We start from the raw sequence: 20,606 nt of genomic DNA, 5'->3' as shown, positions 1-20,606 counted from the left end.
CGGGAACGCTGCAGAGCCTGTGCAGGGAGCGGCAGGAAGGAGTTCATGGCACCGTGGCTCCCCCGGGGGGGTTAGGGGCAGGCACAGCGTGGCTGGGGGCACCCACCAGCACCGTAGTGCCCGTCCCACCCGCCCGCTGAGGCGCTGTGAACAGGGGCGGCCCCGCGGGAGGGAGATGATGGCGTGTATGGAAAGCACAAAGTACAAATGAAAATACAAGTTAATGTCCTGGGGAGCCAAAAGGGATCCTGTCTCTTCCCAAAAGTTGCAAAAGCTATGCATGTTATATGATGAAGCAGACCAGCAGTGAGGACTGGTGCTTCTGGGCAGGCAGTGGTAGAGCGTGGAGCAAACATCTGCTGAGCGTGTTTCCAGTTATCCATAGCAGAAAGATTGTTTATGTTACCTAAAAGACAGAGGGATGTCTTATTGTGGACATGTGGTCACAAAACTTCATCCATATGTGGGCTCAGGCTGGTGCTTAGAGACAGCACAGCAACAGAAGTGGTGGAATTTCTCCTGAAATACTCAAAAATTGCCCTGTGGCTGAATCCAGCTCTGGCAGAGCCTCTCAGGCACAGGAGGGGCTCACCCATGGAGGTGCCAGCAGGACTGGGGTCTGCAGAGACAGTTCTGGCTCTGTGAGGAGGAAGGAGCAACAAGAGGTGGGTGCTGAGTGGGGCCGAGCCAGGGCTGTGCTGGCAGCCCGGAGTTCAGCCAGGCCACGGTGCACAATCCTGCAAGGGAAGACCAAGGGAGGCAGGGAGGCTGTGGGAAGCTTGTGCTCAGCTCAGGCCAGAGGAATTACTCAAAAGCTTAGGGGTAAACAGGTGCTTAAATGCTTTGCTGGCGCGGGGCTGAGTGTGTGCAGCATGTGTACGGCACCGCTCCTCCGTGCGTGCAGCTCCATGTCCCCGCTGGCACAGGGACAGCCTGAGGACACGTGGGCTCGTGCTGCTGCCCCACAGACACCAGTGAGGGAGCCTTAAATGGCCCAGCCAGCCCTGTCACACCACGGGGCTGGTGCAGTTTTTTCCTTTTCCATAGAAGCAGCGAGCAGGAGCACAGCGTTGGGAGGAGTGGGCAGGTGGAAAGAAGACGTCAGAGACTGGAGAAATCCCCACCAAAATTGCCTTTGGATGTGGCAGAGCAGCTCAGCTGGGAGTGGCCAAAATGGTGAGGTACTCAAAGAGGATCTTGCACATGCTGGTATGGCATTGAGGAAATATTTCCTCTGACACACTGGCACTGCCTTCTGAGAAACTACTCCATTTCCAGCTCTTTATGGCATTTAAACTGCAATGAACTGTGTCTTCTGTATTAATAAATTATGATGTCACTTTGTTTTATGGATTAAGCAATATCCTCTTTGCTTATTTATAACACCAAACGGATGAAAGAAAACTAGAAACAAAGTGGTTTCAGATGCTTTCTGCACACATAACTCTCATGCTACACACATAACTCTCATGCTACATCCATAGAGAGAGATTAAGATACATTGTTCAAAAAAGGAAGAGGAAAATAAACAAGAGGTGAAAAAAAATCCTCCTCCTCTAGTCTTGTTGCGTAGAGTACCATGTTTTCACAGTTTCCCACTAAGATGTTTTGTCACTATCATCCTCTTTTTAAAATATCCTTACAATAACTTGCGCTCACGGGTGTATCTTGCCTCTCAAAGCCACACACAACTATATTTAACCACAGCTTTGAGAAGGGCAGGGTGTTCAAGGATCATCACCAAGGTCAGATCAGAAAGCATTGGCAAAGCTGAGGGCATGTTTAAATGATGCCCAGTTGAGCATCTATCCTAATAATAATTAGAGTGAAATGAAATTAGAATTTTCTTTTCCTTTATGCCCATCCATTTCTCTGGTTCTATCCCAATGATCTTTACTGTGGACTTTCCCCCAGGAAAATCCCTGGTTTAGCACCTGGATTTGTGCTGGTGGCTGGATTTATGATTGCTGTTTTCTCAAAGGGGCCAAAATCCAGCTGCTTTATCCGTGCCGACATTCATATTGGTTTCAGAGGGAGCAATTGCCTGAGGAGGATGAACAGGATCTAACCCAAGGTCAATAAAATTAACAAGAACTTACCTTATGGCCAATAACAACCCTTGTTTGTCTCTGGGCTGGAGAATCTCTGGTAAATCAGGTGCCTAAATATCCTTACTGTACAGCAAGTAACTAATACATGAGGGCACGCCCAAGGGCACAGCTGGAATTTCACCTACAGGGCATACCTGGGATGTCCCCTCGGGTGCCAGATTCCTGCACCCCTTCTGAAAATTCCAGCTGGTGCCCAGGTGCCTTGGGGCAGGAGAAATCTGGGCCAGCTCTGGGGACATCTTCTGTGCAGTGACAGAAAGGTTTGGGTATGAAACCATGAAATGTGGCCCACACAGGGCAGAGCTGCCTTCTCCCAGCTGCTGGGATGGGAGTAGCTGTGCCACACGGTTTTTCCAAGGAAAACAAAGATTTTAGTTGCCATCTGCCCTGGTCACACTGAGACAGGGAGCCTCTCCTTGGCCCCTTGCACATTTAAAGGCATATCCATCTTAGAATCCCACCATTTCTAATCTCTGCAGCAATACATGGCTATTTAGAGAGAAAATTAAGGCTCAAATGCATTGAAAAAACTCCAGGCAGGGATTTTAAATTATTAAACTGTGTGTACCAGAGGTTCTTTTGCTGTGGCTAGCTGTCTCTGTAAAGTCAAACTCAGATATCTTACATGCTGGGAAGTTTAATAGGGACAGAGAAAAGAGACGGATGCAGGATTGATCTTCCATACTTATTATCTGAACCAGATTGTGTTTGCTGATTCCACTTGGCATTAACAATCGAGTGTAAAACAGCTGTGAAGGAACTCATAGCAATGACAAATTAAAAGAATTACATTTTTGGAAATTGAAAGATTAAACGAGGACACTGAAAGAACACTAAATTTTCTTGAGTAATACATCTTCCGGATGTCACTTGGATTTTCCCAGCAACACAAGAATAATCATTACCCTTTTATGCCCAAAGGCCCTGATTAAGTATGTTCTTAAATTAAGCACATGCTTGAATACCCTTCCTGGATGAGGATGTTTTTTGATTCGAGCCCAGCTACATCTCTCATGTGGCACGCAGTTGTAATTTCATGTCCTTTACACAAAATTAGTCATGTTGCACAGCTTTTCCATGGCCAGACACCATCCCCTGTCAAACATTGCCTGCTCTTGTTCCTCTCCTTGCCAGAGAGCAGCGCAGCCCGGGTGACGGTGACAACAAGTCAAAGAGCACACACAGCGCCAGGCGTGGAGGAGGCGAGGTCTGGGCTGCAGCTCTGTGGTGACACAGTCTTTCCTACTGCTTCTCCCAGGGCTGGGGACACACAGCACTGCATGGCACTCCAGAAAGCTGGGAGTTTTTCCCCACTGCCATCTTTGCCCTGGAAATAGAGCAGGGTTGGCGTGGTTGGGCTGCCAGAGACACCCAGGCGCTCACTCCTACATAATCACATTTATGCTGATATTTCTCCCAGGCATCAGCACCCCAGCCAAGTGCCAGAGGCAGGGTTGCAGCACACAAACCCAGAGCAGCAGAATTATCAAGGAACAAAGGCTGGAACAGGGCTGTCCTCGTTGCCCCAAGTACTGTGGGACATTTGGCTCCCTTTGCCCAAGGAGCCACTCCACAAATTGCTGCTGACCCAGGGGTGCCCTCGTAGGTGCCACCCCCAGTGTGACAGCCGGAGATGGGAGGGAGCCAGATGTGCCACAGCCAGCCAAAGGATCACCACTCTCCAAGCCAGCCTGGGCTCAGGAGAAGCTAAGACCTTGCCTAACCCTTGCTTCTTGTTGCCCTGATCCCTTCATCCTGCAGCAAGCCATGGACTACAGAGCTGGGCCAAGCACGGCCGAGTAGCCAAAGCTCAGCACAGAGGCTGCGCCAAACTGGGAGGGGTAGTTCCCTCTTAAAGCAAATGATGAAAGGTTCTCCCTGAAAAAAGGTTTAAAATCAAGCTGTGGTTTCCAGAACATCATGCCCATTGACAACAGATAATGACAAAATGTAGCTCTTGAAAGCACATTTGCATAAAAGACAAGGCCAATTAGAAATGGGTCCAGCACATGCAATCCACGCTGGTTTCTGCCACAGCCACTTTTAAAGTTCAGGTCATCTGGAGGTGAGGCTTGTTTTCAACAGGCTCTGCTAAGGGCAGTTCATGTTGTTTTGAGTGGCTGTGGGCTCTGCTGTGAGAGCTGGGTTGTGCCAGGTGACCTCCAGAGAAACCATCCATCCATCCATCCCACAGTACTCTGCATATGCTCCATGTGCCCTTTTGCATCACTGGGGTAAGACCAAGTTATGGGGCATTTCAGTTTAGCTGGCTGGGGTGACAGATGTGGAAAGAAGTAGAGAACAGGAGTTGTTTTGTGTCAGGGTACTCCACCCCTGGAGGCTACTTATTTAACAATGCACCTTACTCCCTCCATTGCCTCTGACCATTAAGTAAATTTGTGCATATTAAAAAAATCAGCTTGGGAAGAAATGGTGTCTTGCAGTCTCCAAAATGATTGTCCTATACCAGTTCAAATTCCTAGACCTTTGCTTTTGCTAAAGCTCCCCTAGATGCCTCATGCCCGGGGCTCCTCACCTCCAGCTGTGGTTCCCTGGATCCAGTGAACCTGATCCTGGCTCAGGCATTTTTGGGGGTCTTAACAGTGCTTAAGCTGTCCATAATGATCTGACTGTTTCTGCCTCATCCTCTACTCTTAGGGCAGGTTCTTTGGGGTGGAAGGCACATATTATCACATTTCTGCATGAGGCCTGGAGAGGGTACTTAGGGGCTACAACTGATAGTCCCTCAAAACTGGGCTGGAGAAGTAAGAAGCGAGAAGCTGAGATGCTGCACAGCAAAGCTGAGTGCTGCAGCTTGCTCTACACATCACCACGCTCTGGTGAGAATTGTATACCAGCCCAGAGACCTTTGCCTCTCCCTGAGCAGGGTTAAGGAGTGTGAAAACCAGGGATGACCAGCTTACAAACGCTCTGTGCCCTTTCCAAAGCCAGTTCTCTGTCTCTCCCATGCATATTTGAAGAGGTTATCGTCCGTCAAAGTACATTAATGAGATATTATGGCTGTTAGATCTTCTCGCCAGGTGTTAATCACTACCTGGTTAAACAGAGGCAAATCCTCTCAGCCACACTCTTGCTGAGGATAACAATTAGGTCTGTTCTATGTCTGTGCTCACAGGAATGCATTCACACCCCCCATGCACATGCAGGGCTCAGGATGCTGTTTTAAACCATATACAAATTCCAGGAAATCTGCCTATGGCTGTACACCAGGACAGGGAAGGGCAAGGGCTCCTGCTCTCACTTTTCATTAAACAAGAGGGATAAAATGAAGGAGCTTCATAGCAGTGGGTGCCAAATGTGCTCAGCTTGTCCCATGCAAGTTGATGTTTTGTAATAAAGTTAGAAAGGCCTTATTTTCAAGAGACACATGAGAAAACCTGTTTCTGAGCCAGTGTAATGCTACCAGCAGCTGTAATAAGGTGTTCTCTCCAAAGATCCAGGACAAACTTTGTGGAGCACATTCACACGTATCTCATTTCTTGCACTTTCTGGAAGGCAAAGACACTCAGGGCTTTGTTTCTGCAGCTGGCTCGAGGTCTCACTCTTGGGCAGTCTCGCTGTGTTACTCACTGCTCCAGCAGCACTTCCAGGCCTGGTGTACTCACAGGCACTGCAGTTGCCTGAAATACAGTTCTAGGTCCTCTGGAAGGCACCAGCTGGAATTCTCTGAGAAGTCGAGTGGTTCAACTCTCGAAACGAAAGCAAGGGGTTGTGACTCTCCTCTGACCAGGTCCACCAGAAGTGGTGGCTTTTCTCAAAGTCATCTCTGGAGCCCTGAAGCACCTGAGTGCTGGAGCTGATTTCTTCAGCCCAAGTGAAGCTGGTTGCTGACCTTGGTATGGCCAAGCTTTGCCTTTACCTCTTGGCTAGTTCCAAGGTGGACCCCATGATCTTCCTGGAGACAGAAGACCAGAGTATACCGGGGTTCATCTTTTCCAGTCTCCTCCTGAGCTTGCCTTAGAAACTACAGGGCCCAGCTGAGCCATAATCTTCTGCCTCACAAAGAGCTGGTTACTCACAAAAATCAGTATCCCTTTGCTTCCTGCATTGATGTAAACCATCTATAAATCATCTCCACAAATGACCAAAGCTGTCTGGTCTTCATCTGAGGTGAAACAGAGCCTGGTGTCTAGGCTAGAGCTGTGTGACAGACTTGGCATGCTCAACCCATGCCCACCTCTTCCCTGGCCCTTGTCTCTGCCCTCCACCTGGGCTCAGTTTTCCTGTGAGCAGCAATACCAACATGTTGTAATGTAAGAGGGTTCTTGAGGACACAGAGCTCTCTGTGCTGCCAGAATTACTGCATGTGCTCCACCAGATGTTGAAGAATTTTTCCCTTCCATCCGAAGTTACCCTGGGTATTATATTTCCCTGGCTTGACATTGTTATGAAATGTCAGAGCTTCGCAACTTGTCTGACTCTCTTTTGCAACGTCCCCAAGGGAACACAACCACTTCCAAAGCATTGGTTGGGTCTGGGAAGCCCTACAGACTTGCACCATCTTCCCTCCAGAAGAACCTCAACCATCTCTGCAAGATAGGTGAGGCATAGTGGGGTAGGAGGTGAAAGCAAGATGAGCTGAAAGCAGATCTGGAAGGTAGCTGCTGGTGGATTTGTCTGAGGCTGCCTGGGGGCTGCTTTTAGTCCATATTTTTCTGTCACACAAAAGAGGGAGGAGTGCGTGGTGATATTTCCTGATGACACAGACACGCGAGCCCTTGTCAATACAGAGAGGCCCCATCCTATCAAACAGGAAGAACTGCGTGACCTTGAGGGTGGGAACAATGGGAATGGGACGAAATTCAATTGTGCCAAATGTAAGGTTTGGCACGTAAGGCTGAAGGGCCAGAGTTTCTCTGGGAAAATAAAACATCTCAGGCGCCTTGGCTGGTCCCAGGATTGCCTTGAAATGGCAGCACAGCACGGACATAGAGAAAGGTAAATGTGAGAGAAGATGAATCACGTATTTCCCACAGGGGGCTGAAAAGTATTGGCGATGGAGAACAAGTACTGGTGGGCCCTGTGAGGAGGCTGCACTCAGCTTTATTCATCTCTGTTAGAGAAAGATGAACAGTGACAGGACCAAGTGTAGCTGAGGTGCTCGCTGGGGGCTGCAGACCCTGTGCAACACTAGGAAATGCAAAGGGATTGCCTGGTTCTGCCCAACAACATCAGTGCTTAGAGAGGACACGATTGATCTATAAATATCCTGTGCTAAACTTAAAACAATGTTGGCACAAGGACAAATGGATACAAATGGCCATGAGTGCCTTGAGCCTGGGAACCGTTCTGGCCACTGAGCAGTGAGGGGCAGGAACAACAAGGAGCAGCTTGTTGTAAGGCACCACAGCATCAATTTTTGAACTGTACCATTTGACATGGGGCTTGAGATGATTCAGTGATGCAGGATGCGCCTTCCCTTCCAAATCCCCATTATGGGTACACATTTGGAGCCTTCTTGCTCACATGGGTGCCCAAACTCAGCCACAGGAGAAGGCAAAGCTGCCAGTCCCCTGACTAGCTGTGTTAGGGCTTGACATAATCAAACTCCTAATTTGTTAGTAGCAATTATTTTGATTTCATGCATTTCTTACAGGATAAACTGGAGGCTTACATCAGTAACCAGTTCAGTTTCTTTTTTTTTTCTTTTTTTTTTTTTTGTAGTTAATACTTTGTACTTATATAGCATCTTTCATCTTTCAAAGTGCTTTACATACATTAATTATTTAATTCTCCCCGTACCCCCTTTGATCTAGGCAAGTATTATGATGCTCAGTTTACAAGTGGGGAAAGCAAACACAGAAGAAATCCTTGCTGCCAGGCTCATCCCACCAGGACTGATGCAGCTTTGTGGCTCGAAAGGGCAGGGAAAGGTTCCATGATGTGCACAGGGCCCACAAGCAATCCAGTGGAGGTTTGCTGATAACTCTCCTGGATATCCCTTGTTCCAAATAGAGAGAAGACAGGGAGGCTGCCAGTGAGGGCTGTGAGCAGGGCCACTCATAGGGTGCTGCGTGGATGATGCAGGACTAGGAAATTGTGTGCCACGTGCTCCAGAGAAAGACCCAGAATTCATTTTCATCAGAGCATGCAGAACAAAGCCATCACAGTGGCTAGGTGACTACAGCCTAAGAAACAGGAATAAATGCACACAGTTAGAAGTAGATGATGAATAAGGGCTGACATTGATCTGTGTAGACATGCATTCAGTGGAATGATGTGAGTCCTCTCTCAGTTAAAAAAATAACATCTAATGTATTTTTTATGGTTCTTGTATTGAATGTTTATGTTGTTTTTCAGAGTGACTGTCAGAGTCTGATTTGGAGATCTCATTGCTAAATAACAGAGCCATTTTTCTTGCAAATTCTCTGAGTGACGTTGTTTGTGTGTTTGGGTTGCTGTGACCACGTCAGGACCCTGCAAATGAACTCTGCCTGGTTCCAAAGAGCAGTCTCACATTCCCCCTCTCTTTTTCACCCTTTTTAAAGGACACTTCTGTCTCACAGGGGTAAGCAGTGTAGTTTGTGAGGCAGAACGGGAACCTAGGAACAACACACTTGAGGCCCAGTGCTCATTCTGATGCTGCTTTGGTGTCTGACATTGCTACATCTCAGTGGCCAGTGCCCAGAGTGGGATTTAAAACACCAGGGTACTGATTTTGACAGGTACTGACTCATTTTGAGGCCAAGAGAATGTCATTTAGCACTAACTCACTGTCCAGCCTTATGGGACAAGGAATTGTGGCCCTGTGCATCCTCCTCCCGGCACATCAATCACAGCTTGTGCCCAGAGCAGCTCCTGTGCTCCTCTGGGTCAGTCAGCACTATAATATAATGCCTTTTTGTGGGGAAAAAAGGAGAAAAGGACCTGAATTTAGTCACATTTTTCCTGCAGCAAAACTCTTTCCTGCTCCTGCTAGCATTAATTCCTAGAGAAGCAAAAATGGCTAAGATTTTTTAATTTCATGGCCATTTTGATATGCTAAATGGTGCCAAGAGAGTAAGTGCAAAATTAACTGTGTTCAAATCCCCATGGAATATGGAAAATGTAGTTAAAATAGTGCTGCTAAAGATTTTGTAATTAGCAGAAATTATTTTAAAGTGTAGCACTTTTAATTAGCTGCGAATGCCGCTCACTCCGCATCAGTATTACCCACAAAATTGGCTACACCTGAGACAGTTAAGCTCCTCACCTGCACAAATCCCTCGGGAACCCACAGGTTAAAACTGAGATCCATGGAGCTGTGCACTAACTGCAAGGGAAACTGTGACAATGGAGCAATGCTGAAAGCACAGTCTTCTAACCAGCACAGTAGAGCCAAAGACACCGTTGCGAATGTCTTGTGTCGCTCCCTCCTGCCAGGGATCCTCTGTGTTCCTTAGATTAATCTCTTATTATCCATTCCTTAGGACCTGCGTTGAAGCAGGGTTCTCCTCTACCTCATTCTATCTCATCCCAGCTCACTGCACCCATGAGCTTCCTCAATATTTGGTAGTGGTCCTTAATTCCAGAGTCCACAGCCGCAGAAAGAGGTTTTTCCCTTTCTCTTTCATTGGGAAGTTTCACAGTGTGAGAAGGGCAAAGCAGCCACCTCAGTGCCCAGCCTGGCAAGGTGTGCAGGGAACTGGCCATGTAGGAGGGGACAGAGGCTGCTCAGATGATGAGAGAAAGGCTCTCTTGAGGATCCTCAGTGCAGCAGGTCCACAGGGTGCTCAGGTAATGCCAATGGGATGTGCATCCCCAAATGTGCCTGGTGAATTGGGCTGAGGCCTGTCTGAGGTCAGACAGGCAGCCTGTGGCAGGGATGGGAGCTGTCCTCCTGCCATCTGAGCCCAGGCAAGTGCCTTTACAGCAAGGTCACTCATGCCTTTAATTCCTCTGCTGCAGAGGAGTTATTAGCTGCATATTAGAAACACTATGCCCAGGGAAATTTCAGCTTCAGTTGCCTCCTCATGTGGCACTGCTATGGTGACATTTATAAAAACCAGTTCACACACAACAATGAGACAACAGAGAGAGACAATTGCAATGGGCTGTCCATGTGGCTGAAAACCCACTGACCATCCTGTGATTCAGGACCATCATTCACAGAGCTGCGCCCCATCAGTGCTAGCCTGGGGTCTCTCAGGTATCCAAACAAAAATTGGTGGGTTGATGGCAAAGGGTGGGGCTTTCTCCTAAACATCTCTTTCTTGTCATTGCTGCACAAGAGGCAAGGAAGTGTATTTCTTTTAGGATGCACAGCAACATTCATGAAATCACAACTGGTTCCAAATATGGAACCAGTTCAAGCTATGTTGAAAAAAGCACACCAAAAGGTTGGGGGTTGTTGCGGTGTGTTTTAAACTTTCAGGTCCCTTCCCCAGGTGTACCAATACCCTCTTCCCCTCCCCCCCTCGTCCCTTGCTGAGTGAGTCCTGTCAATCAGGCTTAACATTCCAACAAGGCGTCGTGTGGTTGGTCAAGTTCAAAGGATGCCCCTCAGGCCTGGGGGTCATTGGCCTGTCTAGGTGTCATTCTCCCCTGAGACCCTGCCCCTCCCACCTGGTTGGTGGCTCACCTGTCCCTCCCCTCCCCCTGCCCCAGGAGCTTAAAAGGTGAATCGTGCCATGCGGCCACTATTCTGTTGGAGCTCTTCTCAAGATTCAGACCTCTGTAACCATGGAATAAACCTCTGGATATAACCCTCCAGCAGAATCCTCTCCTTTTTCTCTTCACCATCGCCTGAAGCTTTCCTCCTTAGGTAAACGGAGTCCCTAACAACCTGGACTTGTTTAGTGCCCAGCTGAAACCATCAGCAAGCTAAAGGTGTCTCTGGGGTGATGCACCACAGATGCCGCCTTTGGCTCAGCAGCGAGGGTCAGACTGGCCCAGGCACAATCTAACTGGTAATATTGGGATTCATATTCCAATAGGGGGTTATTAATATGTTGTAACCAAAACTACAGGCAATTTCAGATGGAAAGGCCAGCTGTGTGAGATGAAGAAAGCAGCAACAGATATCTCTTTCAAACCACCTTTGGACAGTGAATTGAATTTGCATTTGGTCAGTTCAATCTTAGCACTTCTAAACCTCTCAATAATTCACTGTGCAGCTGTAAGAATTTACAACACAGCTTTCTGAGTGTACTTTGCAAATCACAAAAGGACAGAAATCCCGTGGTCTTGTGCCTCTCTGGCAGTCCCATGGCTCATTAGCAGGGCTGTAAAACCAGGAGGTACCAGGTGAGACCCCTCAGACGATCCAGGGACTGGCAGCAGCAGGGAGGTGGTGCAGGGTGGGAGTGGAAAGTCCCATGGCTAACCCCTGACATGACACTGAGCCCTTGTGCCAAATTTCAAACCTCTGCTCTGAAGCAAGGCTATGCTCAAGCCATTCAGCAAAAAGGTCACCAGAAGCACTTCATGTGGTGCAAAACAGCTTCTTCTGCCCTCTCCTCTTGTGCTCGATGCCAGGTGTTGGCCCAGCCCATTTGGCTGGATCTTTCCCTCAAAGATGTCAGAGGCAGCCATACAGCATGGAAAATATCACCTCCAAATGCTTGGCAAAGCTTTAGTTCACTGAAAAGGGGGTTGTATCATGGGATGTCTTGAGTAACTTGAAAAGCAAACATCCCGACCAGAGGTGCCTATAGTGCAGTTGCCTGTACAAGGTGTGTAAATGCCTTTTTTTTCTTTGTGTTTTTCCAGCTGCAGTATGCTCACCCAGCCTTAAAATTATGTCAGTGGTATCTGTGACTGTCATCTGCCTCCTGCCAGCACAGGCCACTTTATATGGGTGCAGTCTTGGGGAATTGTGCCCTTGGACATCCCCTGCTCTGGGAGTGCCCAACCTTGAGCTCAAGCTGCAAGGCAAAAGCAAAACCAGCCTTTTGTCTCAGGCATCCATGAGCAGCCTAAACAGGCAAACAGGGGGCCTCCTCTGCAGTGACAGCAGTGTTTTCTGGCAGCTTCCTGCTGGCTTTGCCTGCTCTCCAGAGCCCAGGAGCTCTCCTCTGGGCAGCCACAGCTGAATTGGGAACACTTGAAGGATCTGTTTTGCTCTCACAGCACTATCAAAGGGATGCTGGCAATCAAACACTCACTCCAATGGCTCTCCATGTGCCATGTGAGTGCCTTGTCTGTGCTAGATTAATTTTTTTGTCTCTCTGATGGCTGTAATAGCTCTTATAATCCCTCTCCTAATTTTTTTACACCTGTTTCATCCACCAGCATGGCTGAGAGCAGACTGCCCACTGCCAGCACTGTGGATCCCAACCAGGGGTTATGGACATACATTTTTCTACACAAAATTAAGTTTCTGGTGCAAGTGAGGCCTCGTGCAGCTGTGTAAGGAGTCCTGGCACGGGCAGGTCAATGGCCTCAGTGACACAGGGAAGGTGAAGGTGGGGGTCTGGCTTGACAGGGTGAAATTATACTTGCAGGAAGGAGTTACCAGGCCCTGGCTGATGTCCCTGGTGTAGGTATTGGCCCAGTGCAGGGTAACAACAGCAAATCATTTTACCTTGGCTGAGACAGCTCCTGATTTCAGCACAGTTTTATCTATAGTGCGAGTCCCTATGCCCAGACCTCAAAATAATCCATACCACATCTGCAGTCCTGCTGAGGAGCAGTAAAGGAGGGAGAGGGATGCACTGGAGGGCAGGCAATTCTGTGCCTCGAGGGCCAAAGAAATTCCTGCTCAAGAGGACTGGAAAGCTTTTGTGCAAAGGTGGACCACGGGGTGGAAGGGAATATTGATAAAGGTGGTACTGACTGATGGATACAGAGAGCAAAGAGCAAAGCCCAAGGGAGTCTGGGGCAGGAAAGTCCAGGGAATGGGAATGGGAATGCTTGATTTGATTTTAAAAATGAGCAGTGAATGGCAGGAGGAATGGGGATGTGCTCAGAAGAGCATTGCAGGATTGGGATTCACTGCCACCGGAGATTGCCGAGATGCAGAGCTCAGGAGGTCTGAAAAAATTCATGGGCATTTATAAAGGTTGTGGATATCTCCAGGGTTACCTCATTGGAGATAATCAAGCAGAAGGGATATAAACCAGAGCTCTTCAGGGGGCATGCCAAGTGATATATGCCTAGGGTTAGGAAAATATTTTCCTATAAGCAAGTTAGGATCGGCCATTCTGGTGTTCCTCACTCTGGATTTACAGGACTTGGCAACTGGGCCCCTTCAGAGAGAAGGGAGCAGAGTAGATGAGCTGGGAGCCCAGTCCAAGGCAGCAGTCCCTCTGGTCCTGTGTCCTGCTGCATGAGAAAGCATGTGAGGAATTATAATTCCCTTTGGACATGTGACCCAAATTGCAGCGGGAATTTGCATTCCTGGTGCCTGCTTCCATTTCATGTCTGCCCCCCGCTGCACAACAACACCTGCAAGAGGGTTTTTACCGTCTCTGAGAGCACAAGCTCAACAGTCTTTTCAGAGACAATAAGAAGAGTATCTACAAAGGAAACTGAATGGTAAAGAGGAGTCAAAAATATATCAATGCTGTGTAAAAGTTTATCCATACAAAACAAACTTGCTCAAAGAAAAATCAGCTGTCACTTTAAAATCTGACATTAAGGTTTTCAAATCACAGACCTTAATCAGGAGTAATACTTGAAGAGGAACAAAGAGAATTTATGATGAAAAATCAGGACAGTTGAGTGCTAGGCTCAGCGGGACTAACTGCATGACAATATGGATAGGAATTATAATTGCATTAGCTTAGCCTGAAATCACTGGCCAGAGCTGGGTTTTTTTGGTCAGCTGAATTTCTGAAATGGCTTCATTTACTTTTTAAGCAAACTTGGAAGGAGAATTACAAATACATTATGACATGTCCATCCACTGTCTTAGGGGAATGGAGCATTTCAGAAAAGCATCCTAACATTGGCTTAGAGCTTTTTGAAATGGGTTAAACCAACTGCCCTTTATGGGTCCTTCTAAAATGACAATTAGAGGTGAAGGTAGCTCCTAGTGATGAAAGTTAGAGGATCCAAACCCACGATGCTCTCACTTTATTCCACACATTGTACTTTGACCCCAAGCCCCAGACCCTCCCCATGGTGACATTCTCACTTAATTCAGTTTTTACATCTTACTTACCCTTCCGAAAATCAGGATGACTTCAAACAGGCACTAATCCTCTGCCTGTTCAAAACAAGATACCTCTACATTTTCTGCAATAGGAAACAGTGGGTTTCTCTCCCAGCTCTACAGTCAAATACTGGTTCAAATTCCACCGCAGTGATCCCAGTCCCACTTCCAGCTGCCAGCTCCACGTTGCTGAGACCTGGTGGCAATAGTTGGGTGTTCCCAAAGCAGTGTTCTCCCAAACCAGAGCACTGTGAGATCGCAGACAGGGGAAGCAGCAGCTGATGGGAGGGAGGAGCAGACATTCCCCCACAGCCCATACCTGGACCATTGCTCTCACTGGTAAGCATTGCTCTGATGGAACATGAATTTGCCCTTAGCAAAAAAAACTTGGCCAAACAGGGGAGAATGAATGAGGCAAGGGAGATGTGAACTACAACAAAAATTGGCTGATCATGGCAAATCTGCTGCTGTCCCATTGCAGCATCAAATAAGTGGCAGTGCTGCATCTCTTGGTGCTGCCCAGAGGGACAGAAGCTCTGTAGGACTGGCCTGTCCCTGTCCCTGTGCTCGGGGCAGGAGGCAGCGAGCCCTGTGGCACAGGCAGCACTAGCAGGGACCAGGCATCTGGGACTGATGCCTCTGTGCAAAAGGGAACGAGTTACTTTAACTTGTTCTGCACAAAATAACCAAAACATCTGTGCCTCCAATTCCTCCTCCTTCAGCAGCAGCACCCTGATTCCGCAGCGCTGCCTGGCAGGAGCACAGCTCCCCTGCAGCCAGCCAAAGCACCAGCTGCTGCTGGATGTGCTCAGGACACCTTCTCTGAGCAGCCTGGCTGCTGTGCAAGCCGCTGCTGCTCTGTGGGGCCTAGGAGTGGCCGGACAGGCGGTGTCCACTGTCACACAGCCGCCTCCGCCGCGGCCCGGCCAGCACACGCAGCTCCGATTGCAACACCGCCCGCCTCGCTCACTGGCTGCTTTTATTCGTCCTCCTCAAAGGCTTAAATAAACAAGAAACAGGTTAAAAACAAAATCTTGGCCCTAGCCCCTTCCTGAGCTGGCTGTTCCATGATGGCTTCCGGCCCTGTGCACGAGCTTCCCCCTGCAGAGGGAAGCGGCGCCGTCCTGCAGCTGCCTCGAGTGGCAAATGAGGCCCCCCCGTACCTGCCTTTGATATCGGTGCCAGGCACTGGAGCAGCGCTCCACACTATCCCGGTGCTTTCTGCGTCGAGTGGGAACTCGAGTGTGCTGGTGGGAGCTGGAAGAGGTTTGCCTTCCCAGGGCCATGGCACAAGGACACGGGGACGGCCCCTGCCAGCTGGGTGCCAGCTCCACGTGAGGGGGCATTTCCAGAAGACAAACCTTGCACACCTCTCCAAAGCCTTTTTTAAGGGGAAGAGGAATTTTATTCCACTTGCAATCTGTCATGAACAAAATCTTGGAGGAGCCCATCAAAACAAGAGCTTTTGCCCTCAGGACGTGCAGTGCAAATTGCACTGGAGCAAAGCTCCTCCAGCCATTTCGCTGAAGGGACATTGGGAACTCATGGCAATGACCCCCTCCCTGCCTGAGGTCACTCTGTGACAGCTGGGCAAGGCTCCCGGGGCTTTCGAAACATTTCACGTGCACAAAATTGCCTCACAGCACCTTTGCTATGGATGATTTCTATTCTTGCCATTCAGAACTTCCAGAAACAGATAAAAAGGTGCCAAGGTACACGATGGGACTCCGTGCCAGCTACTGTGCATTTCTCCCTGCCCCAAGCTCCCTATTTTCTTGACAAGGCCCAAATAATTTTCCTCATAGAGCATTTGAGGTCTGGTTTTCTCTGTGTATTAAAGAGCTTTATGTCCATCATATTGCTCCTAAAACATGCCACTATCTAGCGCTGGCAATATGTTCCTTACTAGGGCTTTAGAGTGTTATAGATAAGTTACGTGGCATTTTCCATTTAAATTAAAATAGATCAAGCTAAACTCAAGGGAAGCTGATAGCTGCACTTTCATTTTATTTCATTCTATTTCCTCTTTATGACCCATGTTACGCTAATAATCAAAACTTTGATTATAGGTCCCTAAGGCACCATGTTGCACACAGGATGGAAACTGCCTCCAGCTCTCCTATTGCCAGGGTTCCAGCTGCCAGCCAGTGGCACAAGCAGGGTGAGTGATATCAGTGTGGCATCTTGGGGTCTTTTTCTCCCTCTATGGAGAAAGTCTCTGCTTCTTGCCTCATCTGGCCTGAATTCTCCAAGCACGAAGATACAGATCTGAAATTTGCCTGATTCTGGCATCCGTTGCTGGTGCCAGTGGGGATCTCGAACTGCCAGCGTGGACTTTGCCACACTGAGATGCATACAAGTGCTGTGAGGGGACTCTTGCAGTGGTCAGCCCCAGAAAGGAGGCTAAAAACCCCAGCTGTTGAGGGTAGTGCTCCTGGGAGAGGATGGACTGGCCTCACAGGAGATGGAGACACAAAGGAGACACACTGTCCTGCTGCAGGCACTTGCCAGCATCCAGCTGCTGTTCCCCTTCTGTGGGGCTTCAGAAACTCCTCTAAATGGTTTTGGCTACCCCAAGAAAAGGTGTTTAAAATGAAAAGTATAACAGGAATGATAACGCTAATCTGCAAAATGGGAAGGTAATAAAAGCCTCTAAGCTTTCTTGTCCCCCTCAACCCCCCTTTGTGGGGCTGAGGAATCACAGAATCATAGAATGGCCTGGGTTGGAAGGGACCTTAAAAATCATCTGCTTCCAATCGCCTTGCCATGGATGGGTATGAAGGGAGATGTGGTCATGGTCCTGCTTTCTTGACTCTGGCCAGCTGAGCTCCCACACCTCAGCTCAGCTCCAAGGGCAGGTGCAGGTGTTTGTACCTCACTGTGCCTCTGATCTTCAGGAAAAAAACTGTTCTGGTCCAGGTCTTATTGCCTTGCTAAAGACTTCACACACTGGGGGTTTTAAAGAGTGGTTTGTACCATACAGGAAATCCCACAAGTGAGACCTCCTTGCAAAGGCCTGGACACTGTGCCAAGATCCGCGGGCTGAATTTGGCCACAGCTGTTTTAGAAAAGTCACAGAGTAAAGTTCAAAGAAAATATTGAAATGTCTGCATGGCTTCTTCTCTAGCAGCAGAGCAGATTTGTAGGGACCTGCTGCCTGCCCTGCTCTGAGTGGGAGGGTGGGGTGAGCATCACCCACTGCTTTGCCTGGCTTGGCTCTCACACCTCACCCGCTCCCTTACATGAGTCCCACACCCCTCCAGCCTGTGGCTTCCTCCTCACACCTTGGAAGGACAGCAAAGGGCAATAAAACAGAACACTGACCTTTGCACACCACAGACCTTTTCTAACTTTGACATAAATTCATGACCTTTAATGGGCACATGCTGAAGCCTTGGGTTTGGTGATTTAATGCCTTTCTCTTTGCCAAGGCCACCAGCAGGCATGGCAGGTTTGTGCTTGGGGTCTGGGATGCAAGGGTGATTTGGATCCCCGTGGCTGTGGGGTGTGTGGGGATGAAGGAACAGCAACCTCAGCAATGCCTGGCTGTGGACAGGGGTCCCTGGTGGTCCTGCAGGGGTGCACAGGCTGCACACCACCCTCTGCCCAGGGGCCAACACTAAAGCCAAGCCATGGAGGCAGCGGGTGCCAGCACATCCCCCAGGTGGGCCATGTGGGTGGCACTGTCCCCATCCTGTGGTGCACCCTGGGCTCTTTTCCCAGCACCCTGCACCCCTCCCCGCCAGGGTGAGTGTCCCTGCTGCTCCTGAGATGAAAGCACTACGCCTGGGGAAGGCCCAGGGTGACTGCCACCCTCGCTGTCGCTGCCATCAACGTGGGAGATCGGGACCCGGCGTGGCCTGGGTGGGCAGGGGCTCATTGTCAGGATGTGCCTCGGGCAGGCGCCTGTGCCCAGCCCAGCTTTCTGACCGCACAAAGAAAACATTTGCCCAGACACAGCCCGGCCCCTTGCCACGTTGAAAGCCTGGCTGCCGGCAGCTGGAAGGGGTCATGCAGTGCCTCCCCAGCAGGACACAGAGCACAGGGCTGGAGACGAGCTGAACGAGCCTGGGTTTCAGAGCCTTCCTGAAATCTGCCCTCATAAAAGGCAGCTGTCTGGAAACCTGCTCACTGGGGGAGGAGAGTCTCCTTGTGAGAAGGGAGGTTTGCCAGGCCTGCCACCGCCGCTGCTCGCACGCAGGCCGTGCTCCCGCCCGGCTGCAGCAGCCTGGTGAAACACCAGGGAGGTGAATAACACCAGGGAAATGACCCTGCAAGCAGGATTTCCAAGAGCTTCAGAGCCCCACATCCCATGGGATAGCTCCCTGTGGCACTGCACACCCCAGGGAGCACTGCCAGCACAGGGGACCATGCTGCCATCTGCTCTGGGAGCAAAGGGCACACTGCAGAGAGCAGGGAATTCAGGCACAATGGCTGAGGGGGTATTTCCCAGCTGGTACAAGGTCCAGAGGTATCCTGGATACGTCCTGACAAGCTAGCATGAGTCTAAGGGCTGACTTATCCTTCCCACTGGGACAGTGGGTTTCAGTGATCATCACACATGCCTGTCCCTTTTCCTGAGTGTCTGTGCTGAGCTCTGTGCTGTCCTGCTAGTGCTCTGGGGATGGACTGCAGTTGGTGCCTATGGAATACTTTGGCTTTTACAGTGCTGTTTATACAATGCAGAGGACTTCTCCTTGCTTGCACATTCCAGGTACATCTGGGGTGGTGGCTGAAACAGACAGGTGCCAACAGATCCCCTGATTTCTCCTCCTGTCCTTCTAGCTAAAAAGCTCAGCCCTTCCCAGGCAGAACCCAGGAGGACTCATACAACACCAGTTGGGCTCTTTGCTCTGAGCCAGCCTGCTCCAAGTAGCATCTGTACCCAAAAACACACACTGGGCTTCTCCTCTGACTTTCTCACATCTTCTTAGCACTCACCTGTCTGCAGCCAAGTGTCTGGAATGGGGTGGTTTCTGTTTCATAGAGGAGGGAGGCTGTCCCACCTGTCCTGCACACTTGGGTTTAGAAGGACTTGACTTCCCTGCCACATCTGACCTCTCAGCCTCCTCCTTTATTCTGAAGGAGCTCAGAATGACAAGGCTCTAATAAACCCACCATCCTGTGAATGAGGGAAAATAATTTAAGAAGTGATGAATGACACATTCTTATTTACTGTAATTACACAGTGTGCTTCAGGAAGGTATTTTCCTATCGCTAATCCAAAACATTTATACTCCCCTTTCTTGAAGTTTTCTGCTCCTTGATTTCCTTCCAGGCAGCCACTCCCAGGTGCCCTGCAGTATTCCTGCAAATCTCTGCCCCTTTGGAGGTAGCAGGGAAGAAGGGGATCTGTGCTTCAACTTCTCCAGCCTCAGCTTTCCACAGCTACATTGTCAGTGAAGGAAGGACAGAGGAAGAGTGAAATCCTGAAATTTTGTTTGCCCAGTTTGTTGTTTTCCTCCTACATTTTCTAATGGGCCTTGTGACAGCCTGGGACCCCACTGCAGTGTGTAACCACCATAAATATCCAGGTCAGTACCATATGGCCTTATACAGCAAGTTCAATAGTGTTGCTCTAGTTTTATCCTTTTAAAGACTTTCACACTAAGATGGTAAAATATCCCAGATTTCCACTTGATAAAAAAAAAATTAAAAAATAAAGAAGGAACATGTGCTTCTATGCATGACCCAAAACTCTTTCTTCTTCTCCCAGAAGTCCATAAAAAGGCATGCAGAAGGCCTTAGGTTTTCATCAAAATGGTGAGGAAGTGCTTTGCTTCTCCTGGAGCCTCCCAAAGGACTGGAATATGCTGGGTGTTACTTCAGGCAGTTCTGAGGAGCAAGCCACTTGACTGGAAGAGTCTGCAAAAAAAAAAAAATCACATCAACCCTTTAGGCTGTGGGTCACATGGAACTGTTTTAGGGATCCCAACCACCCCCACAGATCTGCTGAAAAGTTCTGGCTTCAGAGTTTCTCCCTCGAGCTTTGTGCAATCCTCCCGTACCTCCTAGGACTTGGAGGGAGAGGACGTCTTTCACTTGGACATCTGGCACTGGTGTCCTAACAGACAAGCTCCAGGGCATTTTGTGAAATAGTCTGCAGCCTTTAGAATGTGCTCCAGACAGAAACCCAAGGACACCAGGCAATGCAGCCCATTAATGGAATGAGTCTGTCAGATACTGTTTCATGGGGTGTCTCTGTGTTTCTGTGGGACTGTTACTTGCCATAGGGGCATTCATCTCCTGCCTGCATTCTCTACATCCTTCCTCATTCTTAACCAGTGTAGCACTTTTCCCCTTAGCTTAGCTAAGGCTTGTTGGAAATGCACAGAAACACAGTGCGGCTTCAAACATTTTCCATCTTTAATAATGTCAGAACTTCCTGCTCCAGACAC

The 20,606-nt window shown here is 49.0% G+C and overlaps 1 long non-coding RNA gene across 3 annotated transcripts in view; it reads left to right on the top strand.

Annotated features, from left to right (window-relative positions):
- Positions 1-19,897, top strand: part of LOC141728773 (uncharacterized) — a 45,408-nt gene extending 25,511 nt beyond the window's left edge. The window contains exons 4-5 of one of the 3 annotated variants that reach the window (XR_012579949.1): positions 16,278-16,369; positions 19,487-19,897. This is a non-coding gene — a long non-coding RNA (uncharacterized LOC141728773). Of the gene's footprint in view, positions 1-1,047; positions 1,451-16,277; positions 16,370-19,486 lie in introns of those variants that run through there. The other 2 variants (XR_012579950.1, XR_012579947.1) reach the window with 2 other exon arrangements.
- The last annotated feature ends 709 nt before the right edge of the window (positions 19,898-20,606 follow it).

The sequence above is a fragment of the Zonotrichia albicollis genome, chromosome 4, assembly GCF_047830755.1.
Source record: "Zonotrichia albicollis isolate bZonAlb1 chromosome 4, bZonAlb1.hap1, whole genome shotgun sequence".
NCBI lineage: Eukaryota > Metazoa > Chordata > Aves > Passeriformes > Passerellidae > Zonotrichia > Zonotrichia albicollis.
The sequence above is the reverse complement of the archived record's forward strand: the minus strand, read 5'-3'. Positions and strand labels throughout refer to the sequence as shown.